Below are 21,116 nucleotides of genomic sequence, written 5' to 3'. Positions count from 1 at the left end.
TGCCCCTTCTGCTTAGAGCTCTGTGTAAACGTTAAAAGATATGATGGGGTAAATTTAGGGGGGTTTATGGTTTGTGCATGATGATTGCTCCTGCCTATTATTATTTTGTCATGCTATGATTATTTTGTCATCATGGCGCCTTATTTTCCACAGTGAACGGTTGTTCCATGAATAAGTAACTTTTGCTCCTTACCAACAACTTAGTTTTACTGTGTGGCTGCTCTGTGCTGTTCCCAACCGTAGACAGATTCAGTTCAAAATAATAAAAGAACCTAATGCTGAATTGCAGTATTTGAATTCACATATTTGCATACGGGCTCCCTTCAACCGAACCGAGACCTGGGGTTTTAGGCCGACCAGTTTGCCTTTTTTGGTCAGCATCAGAGTTCGATTGCGCATTTACACATCCTCAAATGTACAAGACTTTTTTTTTTAGCAAATGAGCTAGAGTTTGATTAACGTGGACGAAGGAAGGATAGTGTGAATGCACCCTTTCATTTAGTGGTAGGATGTATCCAAGGTGTCTAAATGCATAAATGCTTTAGATCACATATTGAAATCCGCATTTGAAGTCTGCAGAGGCTCAATTCATTGAAAGTGTGCTGCAGTTGTGTTTTTTTTCACCAGGATATGAAAATGTCTGGGGATACTGCTGTACTGGTTTGATTTCAGTTTTTAGTTGCATTCTGGAGTCTACATTTGCAGTGGCCAGAAGTCGTTATCCCCAGTTTCCAACTAAACTTCCACAGAAGGAGGACCTGCTCTGCTTTAGCAGATGTAATCTAACACATCCAACATTACCATTAGTCAAAAGGTTTCCAGGTAATTATGTTCTGGAGGGAAATCCCCCGGCAAAAACTAAATGTTCTCATAACCACATTTGAAACTTGTTTTATGTGATTGTTTTTTTTTTTTTTTTTTTTTTGGTAGAAAATATTTGGTGTGTTGGACAGCTCTTTGGACATTGGGTCTGTTCATAAATTCCAGTAATTACCATGTTGCATCCTGCGTTGAATCACTGTATTTACTGATTTATATAGTTTTCGGGTTTTTACTGCACTTGGGGATCTATGTCTTGAAAGGCACAAAGTAAATAACATTTTACTTTATGTCGTTACTTAGATTTTAACTCTGCAGCTGTGGCAGCATGAAGTTGTTCATTTCAGTCTGACTTTCTCTTCCTTGTACTGTTATTCTTTAAAACATGCCGTCTCTGTGGATGAGTCAGTTTATTAAACATTTTGCCGCTGATATAAGTAACTCATATTTTCCAGCGCTTGGACATAGTCACAACTTTGTCCACTGTGAATCCTTGGTTGATTGTAGTAATAATTATTGAATGGATAAATTATTGCAAACCTCTTTTACTCCGGCATCCTGTTGAGGTTGCTAGGTTCCTGGGTTTTGTGTTCGTGTGAGTGCTCTTTCCTCTAACAGGATCTTTGTGAGAGAGCTGGGCAGCCCAGCACACCTGCAGCTGATGCTGTCAGTCAGCAGACAAATAGCTGTAGAGCAGTTACTTTTTGCTTGATGGCCCCACATTATGGGTTAGAGTCAAGCCTCAGGTTTATTTTATCACAATTATGTTCCAAGTTGAATCCTGTGGAAGGATTTTTCATGGTTGGATTTATCTGTCCTTATCTTTCTCTGCTAAGGTCAGACTCTCTCTTGCTTTGCAAACAGGCATTGGCCTCAACCTCACCATAGATTCAGCTACAAGGATCCCCACAATTGCTCCAAGTCAAGTTTGGAGCAATTGCCTTTCCTCTCTCCCCATCATTCCTCCACAGACACACCAGGATCCACGCTCCCCCCCTCCGGTTCTTCCCTCACCTCAAAACAAGTAAGATCAGCCACACCTTACCATTTCACGGTCTCACTATTCCATGTCCTGGATCGCATTGAACTTTGTTAATCTCCCTGCAGAACCTGTGTTCATACCTCCCCCTGAACTACTTCAACCTCATTTATTGCAAATAAATCACAATGAACTGTTTCCTCTGTCCTGTCTGCATGTGGGGCAGGGAGTTGTCTCAAAACATGGACATCAGTAACAATACAGCCATATTCAACAAACTAAATGCATTCATGATGAAACTCATTGTCAGATTATAAGTACATATTGAAAATAACCTTTACTTGGGTATTGGCCACTTTCCGTAGGCTCACATTTCTGTTTGAAACTGTTTTTCATTGGTCTGATGTAATATTTTAATCTTAAATGTCATGTTTTTACTAGCTGTCAGCTGAAAATCATTAAAAGGAGAGGCTTGAAAACCTCTGTCATTATAATGGTATAATGTATTGCAAGAAATGAACTTTTCATTAATATTCTAATTGCCTGTTTTGTGTTAGACTGTTTGTCATCCACTTATCTGTGTTTTTGTGGACCAAGTATATTAGATTTTCTTTTTTTTTAGAATCTAGATCAATCCCTGGTTCACATATGTAATACTGAATCAAAGGTGACCCCACACAGAAAAGTGAAACAATGCTACCATTTTGGCTCAAAGTTTTACTTTTTCATCATCAAACTTTGTTCTTGTGTTCCAATGGTTAATGGACCGTATTTCCCAGCCACAACGATCTGCCACACCCTAGTCGTCATCATTCCTTGCTTTCAGTGAACCTGGACAGGCCACTATTTTTTCTGCATTTCATCTGTGCAGTGAAGCTGGTCGGTCTGCATTTAAACTCAGGAAAAGGAAAATCAGTGACCAAATTAACCATGTACGTGCCCCGACTTAAAATAGCTGAGTAATTGTTTGTGATAGTGTGACTTTAATTTGCTTGAGATTTAATTTGTCTTTGGACTCTTTGTTTGTATTTATCATTTACACAGTTTATTTTCCTATGACTAAGCTATTGTTTAAAAAGTGCAGCGATGGTATTTGAGCAAAATTCAGTCAGTGGAAAAGGCCTTAGAGGAAATTTGGCATAGTTGCTGGAGCAGAGGTGTTGTAGTTTATTTTACAGACTATTAGTTTTGGCCTCAGTGTTTCTCAGAGTGCAAGTAAAGAGCCAACTTCTGGGAAGGCTCTTTCATCCTCACCTTTACCTTGTTACTTTTGTGCAGTGTCGGTAATGCTTTGTACCATGATCCAGATACCACCATGATGTGACTTGGCACTCCTATTTAGGTGTCCTAATCAAGTCTTTGTACCTCCGTCTTCCCTTTTCTACCTCCATAGAGAACTGTTTGTACACAGAAGCCTGTGTTAAGGATGCATAAAGTAAGGTCCAGTTGTGTCTTATTTCTGCTGCTCTTTATTGCATGTGATCATGGTTAGAATACTAATTGCTTATTGCCAATGGCTACTTTGGAAGTAGGTTTCTGTTAGTATACACATCCATCATCCATCCATTTTCTATACCTAAAATTGTGTTCCTCTGCAGCCTGTGTATGGGCCATGCCCATTAAAACGATAGAGCAACTTCTCCCCCATTTTTAAAAGCAAGGTAACACATTTTTGCTGTCTCGTTTTTTTGACCCAAACACACAGATCACTTAGCGAAATTTCTGCTAACAAAACATTTAGAGTACCAATTTCTAACTGAAGTCGTCCAATCTTATGGACAAGTCCAATCCTACGGACAAGGTCATTTGTGACTCTTGTGCAAAAGGTAAGAAAGTTTGAATTTTCACCAAAGAATCAAGCCATACGCTCACTGCATAACTCAACCAGATTTGTCAGTATAGTCAATACTGCCTCATGCTTTTGGAAGACATTTAATCATAGTCTTTACCCTGATTCATGTGGAAATGTTTCATCATAAAAGCATATTTACATTAAATGCATGAAAGTTTTTAATGTTTCCAGTTTTTTTTTCTTTGAAAAGGCTTAAGTATAGCTGAAATAAAGCTGAAAAGCTGATGTTTTGCTTTATTTCCTCATGTTTTAAATTCTGGTTATACAATAGAATTTATCATGACGCAGAATTATGTGAAACCTCATAGTTGTTGACCACATATTTCACCTTGACCCAGCTATGGCAACCAAAAATACAGTTTGCTATGATAAAAAAAAAATATATATATATGTACTCTTGCAATTGTTTGACAAAAGACATGCAACTTGTCTAACACATGATGATGTACTCTGCGTGAGGGAACACTTTCAAAGACTGTAGTTTCACAGCCTTACCATGGAGTACCTTGGCTGACTCTTAGCCTCCCCACATTTCAACCACACATCCCAGGCAGAAAGCAATTGATTTTGGCAATAGTTTGAATAAAGATTGATTGAATGAGAATGGAAAGGACCTTGCTGGTGGATCAACCATGCAGTAACCCCTGAGCTTTAGATGCCTTTGCCAAGAAAGTACTCACAGTTATTCTAGCGTAAGGGGCAACAAGATTAAACCCGATAGCGTCCACACGCAGAGTACTGGGGGAGGAGAATCCATTTTATAGAGAAATTACACATGACCACTAGACTGTGGTCCTACTGTTAATTAGAATATTGTCTAAGATTTAGTTGACTGTGGTCTGGAATGATGAAGGAAGAAAAGAGGCTCTAAGAGAAGAGATGTATTTAAATTGTAAAAACACGCTTTGCTAAAGTACCAACTATGTGTGATCTAGTGGGGATTTTTTTTCTTTACATCATCACAGCTTACTTCCATTAAATTAATATGAAACTGTTTTGCAATAATTGTTACTTGTGCAATAAGATTGTATGCAGCAAATATGCATGACTTTGACTCAAACATTCTTCAACATGTCCCTAAAGGGGGGGTGCTAGTGAGCGATGGAGAAGTAGGCAGCGTTTCCCTAGAGCTCCTGCAAATTTCTAAATATATTTATCACTAGCTTGGCATTTAGGCAGACTTACAACAGGTTGTGAGTGAGAACAGTCTGGACTTTAACTAACTCCATCAGGACAGGATGAAAGCAAAATTAAGGATGCATAACGCCAACAAGGACAAGAAATCGAGAGAGCCAGGCCCAGCCTGAAGGTAGCTATCCGATGGCTAATGCTACCATCCTAGAGGCTATAAACTCTCTTTGCACAGAACTACAAGTCACCAAGTTCGAAATTTGCCAGACAATAGATACTCGCATCGAAGGAGTGTCCACCACCATCAGAGGAGAACTCATCAACCTTAAGATCGAGACTCAAAATGCCATTCACCTTCTGAAAACGTCAAGCGATCAACATGGGGCATCCATTGTTGAGCTCGAGCGAGCGGCCTCACAGTCAGCAGACGAAGTAACTGCGCTACAGTCGGAGATAAAACATCTACGCACAGAAATTAATCAGATAACAGAAAAACACATAGATCTTGAAGGAAGGACCAGACGTCAAAATATACGGATTGCGATGTTAAAAGAAGGGGCAGAGAACGGCGCGGAATTGAACGGATTCGTCTCGTAGCTCCTGAAAGAAGTGCTGACTCTGGATGACTTGCCGCTGGTGGATCGCGCTCATAGAGCGCTACGAAGGCGCCCAGACGATACAGACCTCGGGCGTTGGTGGTGAGACTCCATTATCACCGCGACGTTACATCAATCCTCCGGAAGTCCATGACTCAGAGAGACCTCGCCTACCAGGGACAGAAGATCCGTATCCGTATTAGACCCACAATTGTTGAAAGAACCAGAATTCTGCAAGTTTATCAGAGAGTAGATTACATTTTACTTTGAAATGAATGACCTTCCGGGAACGTCTCCTTCAATATTGTGGGAAACTATGAAGGCCTATTTAAAGGGAGGTATTATGTCTTTTCAAGCAGCAAGGATAAGGATAACGCTATACACCCCTCTACAGAAACTCATAAAAAATATATTTCTCTAAGATATAAATACAATCAATTATTGTCAGATAATATTACTAGAGCTTTTATTTTTTACATGACAGAAATATTTTGAATTTGGGGAAAACCCTAATAAATTACTGGCAAGACAAGTAAGGAAAATGGAACGCGACCGTACAATTAACAAAATTAAATCAGAAAATGGGGAAATTTTAACCTCTCACAAAGACATTAATCATAGATTTAAACAGTTTTATGAATCATTGTACTCCTCCAATGCTGTAAAAGATGACTTACTTATACAGACGTTTTTAGATAGCTGTAATCTCCCAACCTTAACTCAAGAAGACAAGAGCCCTCTTAATGCAAATCTCTCTTGCATAGATATTCAGGTTTCTATTAAAGCATTAAAAATGGGAAATCGGCTGGTCCCGATGGATACCCCGGGGAATTCTATAAAGAATTTAGTCACCTTTTATCACCATATTTGTTAAAAATGTATACCCAAGCAAACTTAGATAATATACTACCGCCTACTATGAGAGTAGCCACTATAATACTAATACCAAAAAAAGATAAGGACCCTGAGGAAGTGGGTAGTTTCAGACCAATATCACTGCTGACCTATGATCAAAAGATACTAGCCAAAATTCTAGCTGATAGGTTGAGTTTATTAATTGACAAATTAAATCATCCCGATCAGACGGGTTTTATACAAAACAGACATTCTTTCTTTAATTTGAGACGTCTTTATAATGTGATCTACTCTCAGAGGGAGGACACTTCTGATTTAGCTGTCCTTTCCCTCGATGCGGAAAAGGCCTTTAACCAAATAGAATGGCCCTACCTTTTCGCGACCCTGAGAAGATATGACCTTGGTGGTGATTTCGAAAAATGGTTAAAAATCCTTCATCACAATCCTTGTGCTAGAATTGTCACCAATAAGACACTATGTAGTGCATTCCGATTACATAGGGACACCAGACGGGGCTGCTCGCTGTCACCCTTACTTTTCACCTTAGCCCTAGAACCACGTGCACAATCAATTCGCGCCAACCCCCTTGTACAGGGATGCACTACTAAAGGGACTATAAACAAAATTTCCTTATATGCGGATGATATCCTTTTGTTCATAACCAACCTTCAGTGTACTGTACCAACTGTCCTAGATACAATCTCTCAGTTTGGCAGGTTTTTCCGGTGATAGGATCAACTGGTCTAAAAGTGATCTGATGACAATTAAGCTCAAAGACTCTTCGATCTTGGAAAGTATGCCCTTTAAAATTGCTATTAAGTTCACCTACCTTGGCCTAGAGATTACTAGGGATTTAAATTTATTGTATGTAGCTAATTTCTCCCCCCTTATGGTAAAGCTACAAAATAACATTCTGTTTTGGAGATCTCTTCCCATTTCCCTAGTAGGAAGAATTAATGCAATTAAAATGTTTTTTCTCCCTCAGATCCTTTACCTGTTTCAAAATATTCCTATCATTTTACCTAAGAAATGTTTTAAGAAACTTGACTCTATAATCATTCCATTTCTATGGGACTATAAAATGCACTGAATTAGTAAAACTCACCTTTGCAAGGCAAAATCGAAGGGTGGACTGGCCCTCCCAAACTTTTTATTTTACTATTACTCTTGTGCGCTTCGCACTATTACAATTTGGCTAGATCGCAATTTTACACAATCCAAGGGGATCATAATGGAAAAGGAAGACTGCAGCCCTCATGAAATTGGTGCTCTTATTTTGGCACCAACAACTACAGACGCCTCGGCATACAACAAGAACGGCATCATCCACAGTACTATACGTACTTGGAAACAGATAAAATCCCAATTTGGCAATGAGTCTATATCCGTCTTATTACCAATAGCAAAGAATCCCTCATTTGTCCCTTCCACTTTAGATTCAGGTTACATACAATGGAAAGAGTTGGGCATCAGAACTATTGGTGACCGGTTGGTGGGCGGTAATTTTACCTCTTTCTCTCAACTTCAGGCCAAATTTGGTCTCCATAAGCACAATCATTTCAGATACCTACAGGTCAGGGTGCAAGTTAAAAAACACACACACACTTTAGAGAATATAATACTCAATGAATTTGGCGAGCTCTTTAAGTTGGGTGGTGGGGAAGGGCATCTAATCTCTCAGTTTTACAACATGTTGTTATTCAGATCCTCGCCGTCCACTCAGGGCCTTAGAACAAGTTGGGAACAGGAACTGGGGACGGAGATAAGTGATGAACTCTGGAAGGCTGCTTTAGAGAATATACATAAGTGCTCTAACTCCAGACACTCTTATTCAATTTAAAATCATTCACAGACTTCCTTACTGTAAGGTGAAACTACATAAAATTTTTCCTAACACATCCCCATTGTGCGACAAATGCCATATTGAAGAAGCCACGCTTCTCCACTCTTACTCTTTGTGTACTAAATTAACCCCATTTTGGTCTGGTGTATTCAAAACTTTATCAGATATGTTCCATACAGAGCTGAGGCTGGACCCACTTCTGATTGTACTCGGAGTTTCTGTTCAGCTTTTTCATTAATAAATGCCAACAACAATTATTATCTTATGCCTTTATCATAGGAAACAAACTAGTGTTGATGTTTTGGAAAAAAGCAGAAGTTGTATCCGTTAAGTTGTGGCTTGAGGAACTGGTAAGGCTCTCTCATTTGGAAAGATTACGGTTCTCATTAGCAAATAATTTAAAGCAATTTAATAAAACTTGGCTACCCCTTCGGCAATATATTGATTACTCTATTTGAAGAGGATTTGATCTGAACCTCGGTGTGATAAGATATAAGTCCTAGGGAAAGGGACGGGGGTGGGTCATGGGAGTGTTTTTGCTTATGTCATTTCTGTTCTGTTTTTCGTATTGTCTGTCTTATGTTTTATGTTCACATAAGAAAAATGAGGACAAGTTTGTATTGCTGATGTTTCATTGTCCAGGTCTGATCCCTCAATAAAATTGTTGACAGCAAAAACATGTCCCTAAAGGTGTCTTTGGCAATTGAGAGTGCTATGTATCTGCAATTACCAAATTATAGATTTGGCATATCGGTTCTTTTGCAAACATCACTTCAGCATAAACGTCTTCACGGAGGCTTCTCCCATTTTCTTATTTGCCAATTCCAAGTTCATGACGTGTCATTATGAGGTGTGTGTAAACATTGTTCTTTCTTTCTTCTCTCTTCAGGGACTTTCTCTAACCTGCCAGAATGCAGCGTTCCCAGAAATAATCTAAGACCTTTTTTTTTTTTTCTTGCAACTTTGAACTATCCGCAAACATAATATCCTTCCTTCCTGCTCTGCCAAAAATGATGCTGACTCCACCTATTTTATGTAGTTTCCCGTTTTAAGGCAATGGTCCCCAACTCCTGTCCTCAACCTGCGTCTTTCATGTTTGCTCTTTTCATGCATTTTTCAAATCTGTGTTATCCGATGAGTTCTGCAAGTGCCTGTTAATGGCATGCTGCTTTAAATTATACTATAAATCAGTAAATGTGATTTCTAATACAGCAAACATATGGTTCAGTCTAAAAAAATGACAACAATGCTTCACAAAAGGATCTTGGAAGAAGTTGTTTGAAATGCATTGTAAAAGCTTAAATGTTTAAAAATTCTAAATTTCCTCCACTACTTCTGTCAGTGACACAAAACCTTAAGTCAAATATATTTCTCCTTTGTTGGGATACTAAATTGAATATATGGATTGTTTGAACTGTTTTCAAATCCATTTCTTAAATGCATTTCTGTGTAGTCAGGCTAATGAAGGCCCTCAACTACATTAGAAACAGAAAAACAAACCAAGTTAAGCTGGTTAACCTGACTTTATTTTTAAACATTTCTTTATTTTCATAATGGTCATACTCAGCTAATTTTGGCAATTTCTTTCTGGTATTTAAACTAAATATTGCATAACCTGGCCTTGCAGCCTGTTTAATCGTCCAAAGGAAAGCATGAAACTCTCTGCTTGTATGAACCTAACTGCTCCGTTTTTTGCACACACCAAAGTCCTTCTCCCTAAATCCTTCTTTCTTTCCCTTTTTAAACAATTTTATGCCAACTCTGGTGCTGGGTTTGGATTCTATTTGCCCAGCTGCATGGATTATTTACCAGGGGTAAAGTAAGTCCCATTACACTTTTTTTTTGAAAAGACACAGAAAAGGAAGAAATGTGAAAAGGGAAGGGTGAGGGTATGTAAATCCACTGTCAGCCAGCGCAAAGGAAAACTGAAGGTACTGGGCCACTCCCTGGACAGCCCTGTTAAACCTTTGGGACAAATCCAATGAAAGCAGTGTATTAGCATGCAGAGAAATAGTCCCCCACATAGTTCACGAGTCTTTCTTCTCACAAACACCAGTTCCATCTCAGTTTTTCTCTCCACACTTCCATGATATATATTCCATGCCTCTGTTCCCCAATGCGTTTTCTTCTGCTTAGAAGAAAAGCAAAAATGTACTGACTTGTGCAACTGACTTCCTTGTCCTTCAGGTCATGGTATGTTTTAACAAAGTCAAGTTCTCAAGTTTAAACACAAATGGCACCTGTGGCATCTTGAAACCTCACTGCTTTTTAGTTTCCTTTTTGCAGAGGTTACATCTGGATATTTCCTTACTTATGCCCTGTCAGCACCACAGTCGTTTAACATCTGTTTCTGATTATATCTTCATGTTTCAGGTTCGACAGACGCGTATGCTGAAAGTTTGCCTGCTATATTATGTGCAGTTGTTGTTTAATAAGATCACTTAAGACGAAGCAAACCAACAAAAAGTACATCTCTTCAATATCTTGCATAATTAAATTTTTTTATTCCTAATCCTATGCTACTCTTACGAGTCCTCCAAAAGAAACATACATTCAAGAGCCCTCCCAAAACAAAAAGGACTGCTGAGATAAAGTTCAATTTGAATGGTATGCCTTGTAAATTTATGCTTCAACTCCATTTTGTTGTCTTGGTTATGTATATGATATTATTTCCTCTGAGCCTCTTTAATAAAGTGCATACTTTTCTTTAAACCTTCTTCATAGTGAGGTATTAAAAGCAAAGAGCTCTGTTCTAATCCAGCTGGGGTATTGCCCCTGACACTAAGTGTCTTTACACAGCAGTGACATTAGCTTGTTTATTGGTTGCAGGGGCGTAAAGATGCTATTGTTTTAATTGCTTGTACATGCTCCTGGGATCCATGGAGATTAGAGGCTGCGATGCCAGCATATTGGAAATGGGATCACAAAAAGCAACTCAAGAAAGCCAAACTGTACATTAGCAATATTTGATTTGTTTTGCACTCGGTTGACAAGATTGGCACAAGCAATTACATATCCTTAATGCATTGAGAGAAATCATGGTGTATGTCAAAGATACTTGAAATGTGGAACTGTGTTCTGTGTGTCGTATGTGATGCGTCATATTAATCATGATTGATCGAGTTTGTCTGAACCTTCACAAACACCTGTCATATTGGGGGACATATTTATATTCACAGTATAAAAACACAGTTATATTAGTCTAATTTCCCCTCTTTTTGGTCAGATAAGATTCCCAATTCATTTAGAACAGTGCTCTGCTCATTCGCCACCACTATATTGGATTTGGACAAACGGTAGCGGTAAAGCCTGTGTAGTGAACAAGTCATGCTGTTCTCAGCCGAATTATTGTAAGAACAAAACACTGCTGCTTTGGCGTTTGCTGGAGTGACTCGCAACGTGGTGATTGTGACCATAAAATGGGAGATTTTATTTAAATTTCATGAACCCCAAAGTAATGCTGTAAAATGCCAGCTTGTAAGAGAGAGGAGTTTACCGTAGAAAATGTGACTTTTTGTATTTTATTGTTCGAAAGGGGCCAGCAAGTCAATTGACTGTAAAGACCCAGTTAGTACCAGCAACTTCAACGTCTGTTCAGGCGTTTATGAAAATGTCAACATATATGACGTCCCTCATCTTCGAACCGTACATGCAACACATCACGTTCAGATAAGACGAATGAGACCCCACCCATTCAAGGTATTACCGCGAAAAAATATAGTTATGGAAACATGTCCTCTACATTTCCAGTATCTGTGTCCTCTATTCTTTACTGTTTTTTTTTCTAACAGTTACAACTGTTTAATCTGTTGCTAATGTGCCATGTTTTTCTGAGCCATCTTTAAGCTCACTTTAACACATATATGCAAGGAAGAACACAACGGGAATGTCCAACCATCATTCCATTCAGGAAAGACATGGGGTCTGTGAATCAGATTTTAACAAAAAAAAAACATTGTGGAAATACTTAAAACGCATCTCAAGACATGATCCAAGAAGTTCAAGCTTGGGTATGAATGAATCTTCCAAATTTGCAGTTTTACCATACTATCAAGTAGAAATGTTGGAATGTTCTCACATGGCCAACACAAGACTCTTATCTCACCGCAATAGAAATTTTGACATTAAAATTTTTAAGGTTTTTGCAAGCAAGGTGGTCTACAAATCTGACTTGGTTACACCAGCCTGTCATGGGGAAAGGACTAAAATTCCAGCAAACTATTATGAGAAGATTATGGCAGGATCCTCAAAATGTTTCACCCAACTCATAAAGGCAAACCAAGTACAATATTTGTAATCCTTAGATATAAAGAACACTTGACTTTATCCATAAATAGGTCTTTTACAATACTGTGGTATTTGCAAATCACATAAATTTGGCTAATTGTAACTGACTTAAAATGGATAAAGTCTGAAAAAAACTGGTGATCAGAGTAAATATCTGGTTTCTACTGTATGTATAGCACTTCACAAGCTTTTTGCGAGAATATGGTTTCATGTTATCTGCTTCATATGTAAATTAAATGCCTTTTACATCCCATTAGACCCACCACATAACAGATGCTAGTCTCTTTACACACTCAGTCTTTGCTCCCTTTGGCCCTTCATGTATTTCTGTGTATGCACATGCTGATCTTTTGACCAAGTCCCTGATGTGTGATATCAGGCATTAGAGTGTCGGCGAGGGGCAGGGGACGTCGGCAGCTTTAACAAGTTCCTGAGAGCTTTGGGCCTTTTCTTACGTGCCATTGGGATCATTTCTCTGTGTTGCAAAGAGGCTGCTTAGTGCTTTGAATGCGACTTGTGCCTGCTCTCCGTCTCATCAAAGCCCAACCGGAGCCCTGCACCATTCCTCCACCACTAGCCATTTCCCCTGCTAGAGCAGCTGGCTCTGTAACTCATCTGCCTGCTCTTGGGGGATTTGCCACTACTCAGTTAATAAGGGTCCTACCTCACCTTTTTACCATGGGGACAGACATTTAATGAAGTGCCTAACAAGTGGCCCCACAGACGTATGTTGACTGCCCTCCAGTTGCTCTGCTCACTTTCAATCCCAGAGTCTTGCTTGCAGGCACTCGGCGTGGCTGAGGATTTCCCAGGCAAAGCATTGTTAGGCAGGAAGTGGTGAAGGAGAAGGGAGGGAATGTTAACTTGTGGAACAGGGAGACACGGAGGCTGCATTACCATGACAGCCATGTGGTGCTGTGGCTGCTGAGGCGGAACTCTATGGGCAAAGGTCCCACATAACAGGCCCCCTCAGCTGCCTCCAGAGCAAATGAGCTGCCAGGCCAGACTAATGGAGTCCTAATTGGTGTTTAGGAGAGAGGAAAAGGTGAGGGAGTGTCTACTGGCAGTCTGATGTTAGCAAGATGAAGCGGCAAGCTGCTGCATTTGCTAATTCAGTGAAACAAAACAAGACAAAACGTGTTTGTGCAGATATGGCCTTGTTCATTGCCCTATCAGTATTCTATAAACTGCTAATAAAAATACAGCTATGAATTGCAGGTATGTCCATTGTAATAAGTTAATTGTTCTTGCAACAAAAATGAAGCAGGCAATTAACATCTTATAAATGTTAACTTCCTGTATTTGTATTTTACTTTTTTTACTATGAACCTTTTGTGTGTGTAATAAAGATATGATGCTGCTGATGATTATGATGAATCCTTAAAGATTGCTATTTGCTACTTATGTGAATAGATGTGATTGCTGATTGGTTTTGCCATTATGAAGCAAATTATAAGGAGCAAAATAAACAACCATTCAGAGCCGTCTATCAATCACACCTTACTGGATGAGACGAAGCGTTGCTTCGAAAGTGATTGAGCCTGAAGATAAACAGGCACTTAAACCCTGATCCCATGCCTTTAAACTTTATACAAATATGGAGGAAGGGTACTTGGGTGAGGATTCTGTTACACACTTACTTTAACAGTACAGTGAGGAGGAAAAGGGGGAGGAACATCCTGACAGAATATCAACTTCTGAAACAGGAACCTTAGCCAACACACTGGGGTTGCGAGTTGTATGGAACGGCTTTTGTGAACGGACAAAGTCCCTGGCTAATACTGATTTGGTAGATAGTATGACGTCTGCTGGGATCCAGGACTCGGTGGGCTAAGGGGAACAAGGACTGTGATGACTGTCTGTCTGCTTCCTGCTACTAATCCACCACATTAGCTGTGTGTGTGTGTTACCCTATTTATAGCCTGGCCAGGATGTGAATAACCTGTCTAGTTTCACTTTTCATACAGATGGTAATTTTAGTCTTCTTTTGCTCTATATCCCAGTCTTCTCCTTCACTTAGAGTGCTGATGGGATGAAGGATAAAGCAAGCAGATTGTACTGTTCTCTTTTGTTAAAGTTATGTAGTGTTAAATGGCTCCCTAGACTTAGTTCTGATATTTGTGATATGCAATTAAATATCTGTTAGCATTAAAAAAAATATGGCATAGTCTAATTAAAATGATTAGTAAATGATCTTGGAAGATGAGTTTTTTTCTCTTGCTGTTGGCTTTGATTCAGATTTGATTCAGCCGCATTAAGGACTAATAATGTCTAAATATAGGGTGTCTGCCGTTGCGCCACCTCATGCGACGCCCCGTTCCTGGTCTTTCTAGCCAGTTTTCTTTCATCTCAATAGGATGTTTGTGTCAGATGGTTGAACATCAAACCATGTATTCCAACAGGGGAATAAAACAAATATTGAAACTGATTTTGAAATGGATAAAGCAAGTTAGCGAAAAGTCTCTGGAATGACGCTGACCTCAGTCCAAATGGTTAAAAGCCAGGTCAGTGTCGGGGAAACTATCCAGTTTAAATTAGATCCGTCAATAAAAGAGGTGAAGTATCAAGCCGGAATTATGCCATAAGCTTGTTGATAGCTTCAAATGGCAAGTAGTCAAGAAGATGCAACTTACTCAGGACCATTTTAATCGAATAATTGCAGGGGCCTTGTGAGTGTAATTTTGAGCCAGTTATGCTAATATAAATTTAACTTATGCTCACAATTTTTGTTTTGAAGTTTAATGGAACCATTTGTTTAATGATAATTTCACCTCATTAAAAGAAATCCTCAAATGTTAATTTAAGCCGCCCAAAATATGACCTTAAATCCCATATGCAAGCCTCTGACTTGCACTGTACTTGGATCAAATCAATCAAATCTTTACAGTGTTTACAAACAGCAAAAAAGGTAAAGAGAATTAAGTTTAGATTATTTTTGTCTTTCCTGTAAAAAGAAATATTCTTGGTAATAAGAATATTGTTGGAAAGTCTGTTCTTTCCTTTAAGACGCTGCCAGGCATGTGAAGATGTGATGTGGGTTGAGAAGCGGAGTTGAAAAACTTCTCAAATCCTCTCTGTCGATGCCAAACAGCTTGTTGGTTCCTGCTGGTTCTGGAATTGTCTTGTTTATTGGATTGATTGATAAACTTTTGAAGAAATAAGACATATTGGTCATGTAACAATTCTCTTATTTGACAAACAGAATATTCAGATGAGCATGGACGAACTGTACAGTACCAGGACAGTCTGGCTTCCCCTCCACATGCTGCAGGCAGCTTGGTCACAGGCTGCTGTGAAATGACAGCCCATTCTTCATCCGGCATTTGTCAAAAGTTAGCCGCTGTGGGTTGTTTACTCTGGTCCAAACAGCACACTCATTCTGATTCCACAAGTATTTAATGGAGTTGAGGTTAAGACTGCAGGCCAGACACAGTCCATCCTCTCCACTCCTAAATTTTGTATATACTCTCTGATAAATCACACTTTACCAAGCTGGGTATTGGCATTTTGGAGGGTGGAGTTTGATCCCTAATGCTGAAGATATAGAATTGTCGCTGCTTGCAAAATCTCATGTTAACATTTCTCGGCATTTGGATTGACCTGCCTGATGTCAAGACTTTTTTTTTTTTTTTCTCAGTGATAGCGATCCCGCCTCATAGTATTACAATACCTCCACCAAAAGCTTTTCAGAAATGGCTGCAAGACTTTGGGAAGAAATTCATGGGCAGAACTCAGAAAAGTTATTTTACTTGCCAATTTTGCGCCATTTAAGGTGAAAGAAAAAAAAAAAAGCTTTTCAGCAATAAAGAATCACTGTATAAACATAAAGAAATGCATCAATGGTTGCACTATCAAACATGTTTAAGGAACCTTAAAACACTCTCTAACCTATAAATAGACATCTTCAAGACTTGGACTTTTCTGCAGATATGGCTGCTAATGTCTGTGCTCCTCTTCATTAAATGCCCGGATGTTTATTATACAGCTTTTATTTTATGCACCTCTTTTCTGTTGACACAGCATCCCTTTTTTTACACCTCTATCTTGGAACAATCCCTCTTGGTGCATCTGCAGCAGATTAATCAAAAACTTCTCAGGAACTTCAGGGGAGCTTAAATCCTCTAATCACGCAGGTGTGGGAAAACGTTATGGGTCCCCACCCACAGTTTTGAAGTTCAGCCAGGAAAAGTCTTATTTTTGTGTTCTACTTAAAACCTGAGAGGAAGATCAATGAGAATGTATTTTGCAGCCAGATGGAAACAAATGTACGAGAGCATTCTGACGGCATATGTGTGCACCTGGACACAAAAAGCCAACAATCCCATTTGCTAATATTGACATGGGTGTCCTGGCTCAATCTTATAACAAGGATTATTGTCTACCGAGATCCCATTTCATTAGGCCAAAACACACAGCTAAGGCTGTAGACTGGGGCTGATGCGGGGAACCTTGGCCTTTTACTTTCAATACTTGACTTGGAGAAGCAGTCCAATCAGAGGCTTTAAGGAGGTTCATTGCACTTCAAAGTATGTCCAAGTCAATAACATGAACTTCATGTAGAGGAACCAAGGCACACACACACGCGCGCGCACGCACACACAAAACAAACATCCGCTGAATGATGAAATTAATTCAAGTTCATTTGCGCAGAATTGCGCAGTGAAATTTCCTATTAAAAACCTTTTCTTGAAATATATCCTGTATACATATGTAAAGGCAGTCCAGCACCCTTCTGTGTGGCTCCCCTCCAGATTATGTATTGATTCCTGATATGAAAAGCTCATTACATAAACAGAAACAGCAAGCAAATGGAAAAAAAAAAAAAGCCAGCAAACCTTTGCATAAATCCTTTAATTGAATTTCCAGTGCTGGTGGTTGGAGGTTCTTTTTTTTTTTTTTTTTTTTTTTTAATTGAATCCATTGCTGGTGCTGGGATTTGCATGCGCAGGAGTGGGTCCTGTCCCAGATAAAGTGCCATTGATCCTTATTAAACCTCACCTCTGGCCGTGCTGTGGACTAACAGGGAAAATTAAATGTGTTCATGGTGCATATACTTACTGCCCGCAAGGCAGTTCTTTGAAAACCAGTAAAGACAGAAGGAGAATGAAAGAGATAGGAGGAGGAGGAGGGGGAGAAAATAGAATTATCATGAAATTAATTGACTAAATTATTTGAGCCTTGGTAATTTTTATTCTCCTGTTTCACATAAGGCGTTCTTCAAAGTGATCCCTCCTGGATTTTAAACAGTGCTGTTAGGCTGCGTGGTACAGGGCCCAAATGCTGGAAACAGACACTTAAAAACAGAAAAAATAAAAATAAAAAAAATAGAAAAACAATGTCCTGTAATGGAACTTAAAAAAACAAAACCACCTGCAGTCTTAAGCATGCTTTGGATCCTTTTCTTTGATTCTACATTTCAATTAAGAAGAAAATAAACAGGTTATAAACACATTTATCTTAAACTTTCACTCTTTTTTTTCAGCTGTGATAATGTGCTCATTTAAACAGTAAATTCAAATCAGTCCTTTTTCTTTTATTTCTACAGAAACAAACAAAAACAAACACTGAATCACACAAAAACCACCAGTGCGCCTGGTCTTCTGTTCTCTGAGCCAAGTGTTTATCCCCCCATGCATAGTAATGTCCACTCAGCAGAAATGTTTAACTGTATTGAGTTGAATGTTGTCCTTTCCTTTGGGCATCTGTGCCTTTTATGGCTGTAGTAGTGTGTGTGCGTGTGTGTGAGTGTGTGTGTGTGTGGATGTTCACATCAGGTTGCTGTGCTTTGATTGAGCGCTTATGGATGGATGCTTAAACAAGCTGCAGTGAGACGGGAGTCCGAGTTTGCATGTCCACTGGTCACCGACAAGCTGACAGTGACGCTATTAGCAAGGAACACATGCAGGTTTACTTTACATCCTCAAGCTTATGAACTCAAGCAAGTGTTTGAGTTCATATATATATATACTGTAATATGGAGAAAAAAAATAAAATGAATAAAAATAAAGAATGCAATATGTGAACATGCAAATATAATGGATAATCAAATATCTGTCAAGCCGAATACAGAATCTTTAAAAAGTCAGATTTCTGACTTTCAAGCACTGTTATATTAAGTGACAGATTTGATTTATTATTAAGTTAGAAAAAGCAGAAATGGTGTCAGCTAGGATTGTGACTTCTTTTATCTGTGTCGCCTTTTCCCTGTCAGTCAGTCTCCTCGACTCTGTCAGTCCTGATCTTGTTGATCCAGTGTTGAAAGCTCTTTGTCACCTACTGTTCTTTTAATGTACGGATCTGTTTAAAGTGGATGTTGTTGTCTCACTGACCTCAAACTGCAGTTATGGAATTGATTAATACCAAGGATGCATTTATTGCTAATTTTTTCACCACATACAGGTGTTTTTATTTTATTTTATTTTATTATCAAGATCACTTTTAGAGTTAGAGTTCTGCCTCTGCGACACATTTATTAATTCACCTGCCTCACCTGGGTTAGATTGCCAGCGGTTGGCTGATGGAAGAAGAGAAATAAGCCATCCCTAATGGAGGCAAATGGTGGAAACATGTTCCATTAGAACTGATTACTACTAATTAAGCTGTTTTCACAGCTTGCTGCTTCCCTTTAATATGCACAACTGCGTCATACGAAGAGCTGAATGGATGGGGAGAGACAGACGTTCAGAGACTTTCTAAATCACAGAAAACAGATTAAAATGATAATTCAAAACAATCACAAAATTTAAAGCAGCTCATGCACATAAAATGGGGACTCAAATAAATTGGTAATTTAACAGATATGTAAAACAAGCATGAAATCAGACACAATTTTAAATCAAATCCAAATGATGGGCCACAGTGCAGTGACACCTCTTTATTTGGCCCTTGAAAACTCAGAAACACGTCAAAGACGCTGTTGCTGTTCGTGAAGGATCAACAATAACGCCTTATTTTATTTTGCTACATGGAGATCGGTAAAACCTTCCTGACACATGTACAGTAGCTTTTTCCCCCCCCGCATCTGTCAACAAAAGTAGATTTTTTATTTTTTTATTTTTTTTCCCCCCAGTGTGATCAGAGTGTTGTGCTAGTGATGTCCGGGATCATGTTCAGGGTGTGACATCTTCCCTCTTCGGATTGTTTGGCAACTGTCTGCAGAACTGAAAAGGGAACAATGTGAGCAATTAGGATATACGAGCAATAAAATGAAATCAAGCAATTACTTTAATTTCAGCTTTTGATTCCACAGAGTCGTAAAATGACACCAAACAACCTGCGTCTACAATTTTCCTCACTTTTAAAAAGATTTTTTTCTTTTAATCACAGAAAACAGCAGATTTTTTTTTTCTTTGTTTCATTTACTTGTGATGTGTCGGTTTCCACATCAGCCATAACTTGTGTTGTTTGAAGCTTTGTTTTCCTCCTCTCCATATGCATATTCAGGCTCTTGATTAATCACGTTTGGGGAGGTAAGACTCGGAATGAAAAACAGGGCTGTCAGCCCCATTTAGACCGTGCGCGCGTGAGTGTGTGTGTATTTGTGTTTTCTGTCTTTCCCTGTTGGTGGATTGTTTTGTTCATTGTTGTTAAAGCAGGTACGAAGTCTTAAGTATGCATATGCCACTGAAAACCACAACAGGGACGTTTATCTACTTTTCTAGAATAACATCTTTTTTTTTTTTTTTACCTCCTGCTTTGTCCACCCCGTGGTTCCCAGCGTAAAGACAGCCGATCTGGGGGCCTTTGAATCAAAGAGAGAGTTTTAGCTGCAATAAAAGTGGGGAGGGGACTGAGGCTATTAGTTTTGCTCTGGTTTGTATCATAAGGCGTTTTGGTTGCACTGGATGACTTCCTTCTCAAGGCTTTCAGTACACATTGAAGGCTGTTTTCTTTAATTTTCCTTAAACAATTTGAAAATAAACCATAAAAACATGTATTAATGAACATGCATAGACAAGGAGATTACTTTTAACATTTTCTGCGATTTTTTTTTCTCTTTACTTTTGTCCAAATATTTTAAAAAGCGACAGCAGCGATAAACACATTAATCACTGCAAAACAGCTATTAGCATGTATCTCTGTCTATTGTTGTTCTGCAGTGCTACCCCCACCTTCATAGCCTGTCTGCAAATGTTTTATGGCCTTATGAGAGGTTAGCAGGAAGCCCATGGAAAGATGACGGTTTAATCCACTCGACCAGGAAGACACACCGAAGAATAAAAAAGAAACACGAAAGAAAATGTTACGGTGGGTATCTACACCATCATACTTTGATCTGAAATCTATGTTTGAAAATATTGTTTAGTAAGGTGCCTCTGAGTAGATGACATCATCGTAAATCTGTTTAAAATAGAAATTTTTGCTAAAGGTACACGGCAGAAGTGACAAAAAAAACAGGAAATAAAGCTGATTATGTCCAAAATAAAATATGAATGACTTTTAATAGCTGCAAATTACAAAACAATTTGGATATTTAATGTGGTATTTGAACCAATTATCCCAACGATTGGAATTTAACATGGAAATGATTCAAAACATATTAAAGAAAAAGTTTTCTCCTGACTGTATCTGCAGTATGATCACATACTGCAGATACAGCTAAGCCCAAAATTAGCCACCACCCTGGCAGACTTGGATTTAAAATCTTTTAAATTTAATAACGTATTTATTCCGACTGACAGCAATATTAACGCTGTCCCCGTGAACGGAGCGAAAGATTTGGGTGATGGCAAGGAGGCCTTCAACGTTACAGAC

At 38.9% G+C, this 21,116-nt stretch overlaps 1 long non-coding RNA gene across 1 annotated transcript; it reads left to right on the top strand.

The window, feature by feature from the left end:
- Window positions 1-1,409: 1,409 nt before the first annotated feature.
- On the top strand, window positions 1,410-2,799 carry LOC107835956 (uncharacterized). Its single transcript, XR_001661802.1, has 2 exons — window positions 1,410-1,843; window positions 1,927-2,799. It is a non-coding gene; the product is annotated as an uncharacterized LOC107835956 (long non-coding RNA).
- Window positions 2,800-21,116: the final 18,317 nt, after the last annotated feature.

The sequence above is a fragment of the Poecilia formosa genome, unplaced genomic scaffold, assembly GCF_000485575.1.
Source record: "Poecilia formosa unplaced genomic scaffold, Poecilia_formosa-5.1.2 Scaffold33, whole genome shotgun sequence".
NCBI lineage: Eukaryota > Metazoa > Chordata > Actinopteri > Cyprinodontiformes > Poeciliidae > Poecilia > Poecilia formosa.
The sequence above is the reverse complement of the archived record's forward strand: the minus strand, read 5'-3'. Positions and strand labels throughout refer to the sequence as shown.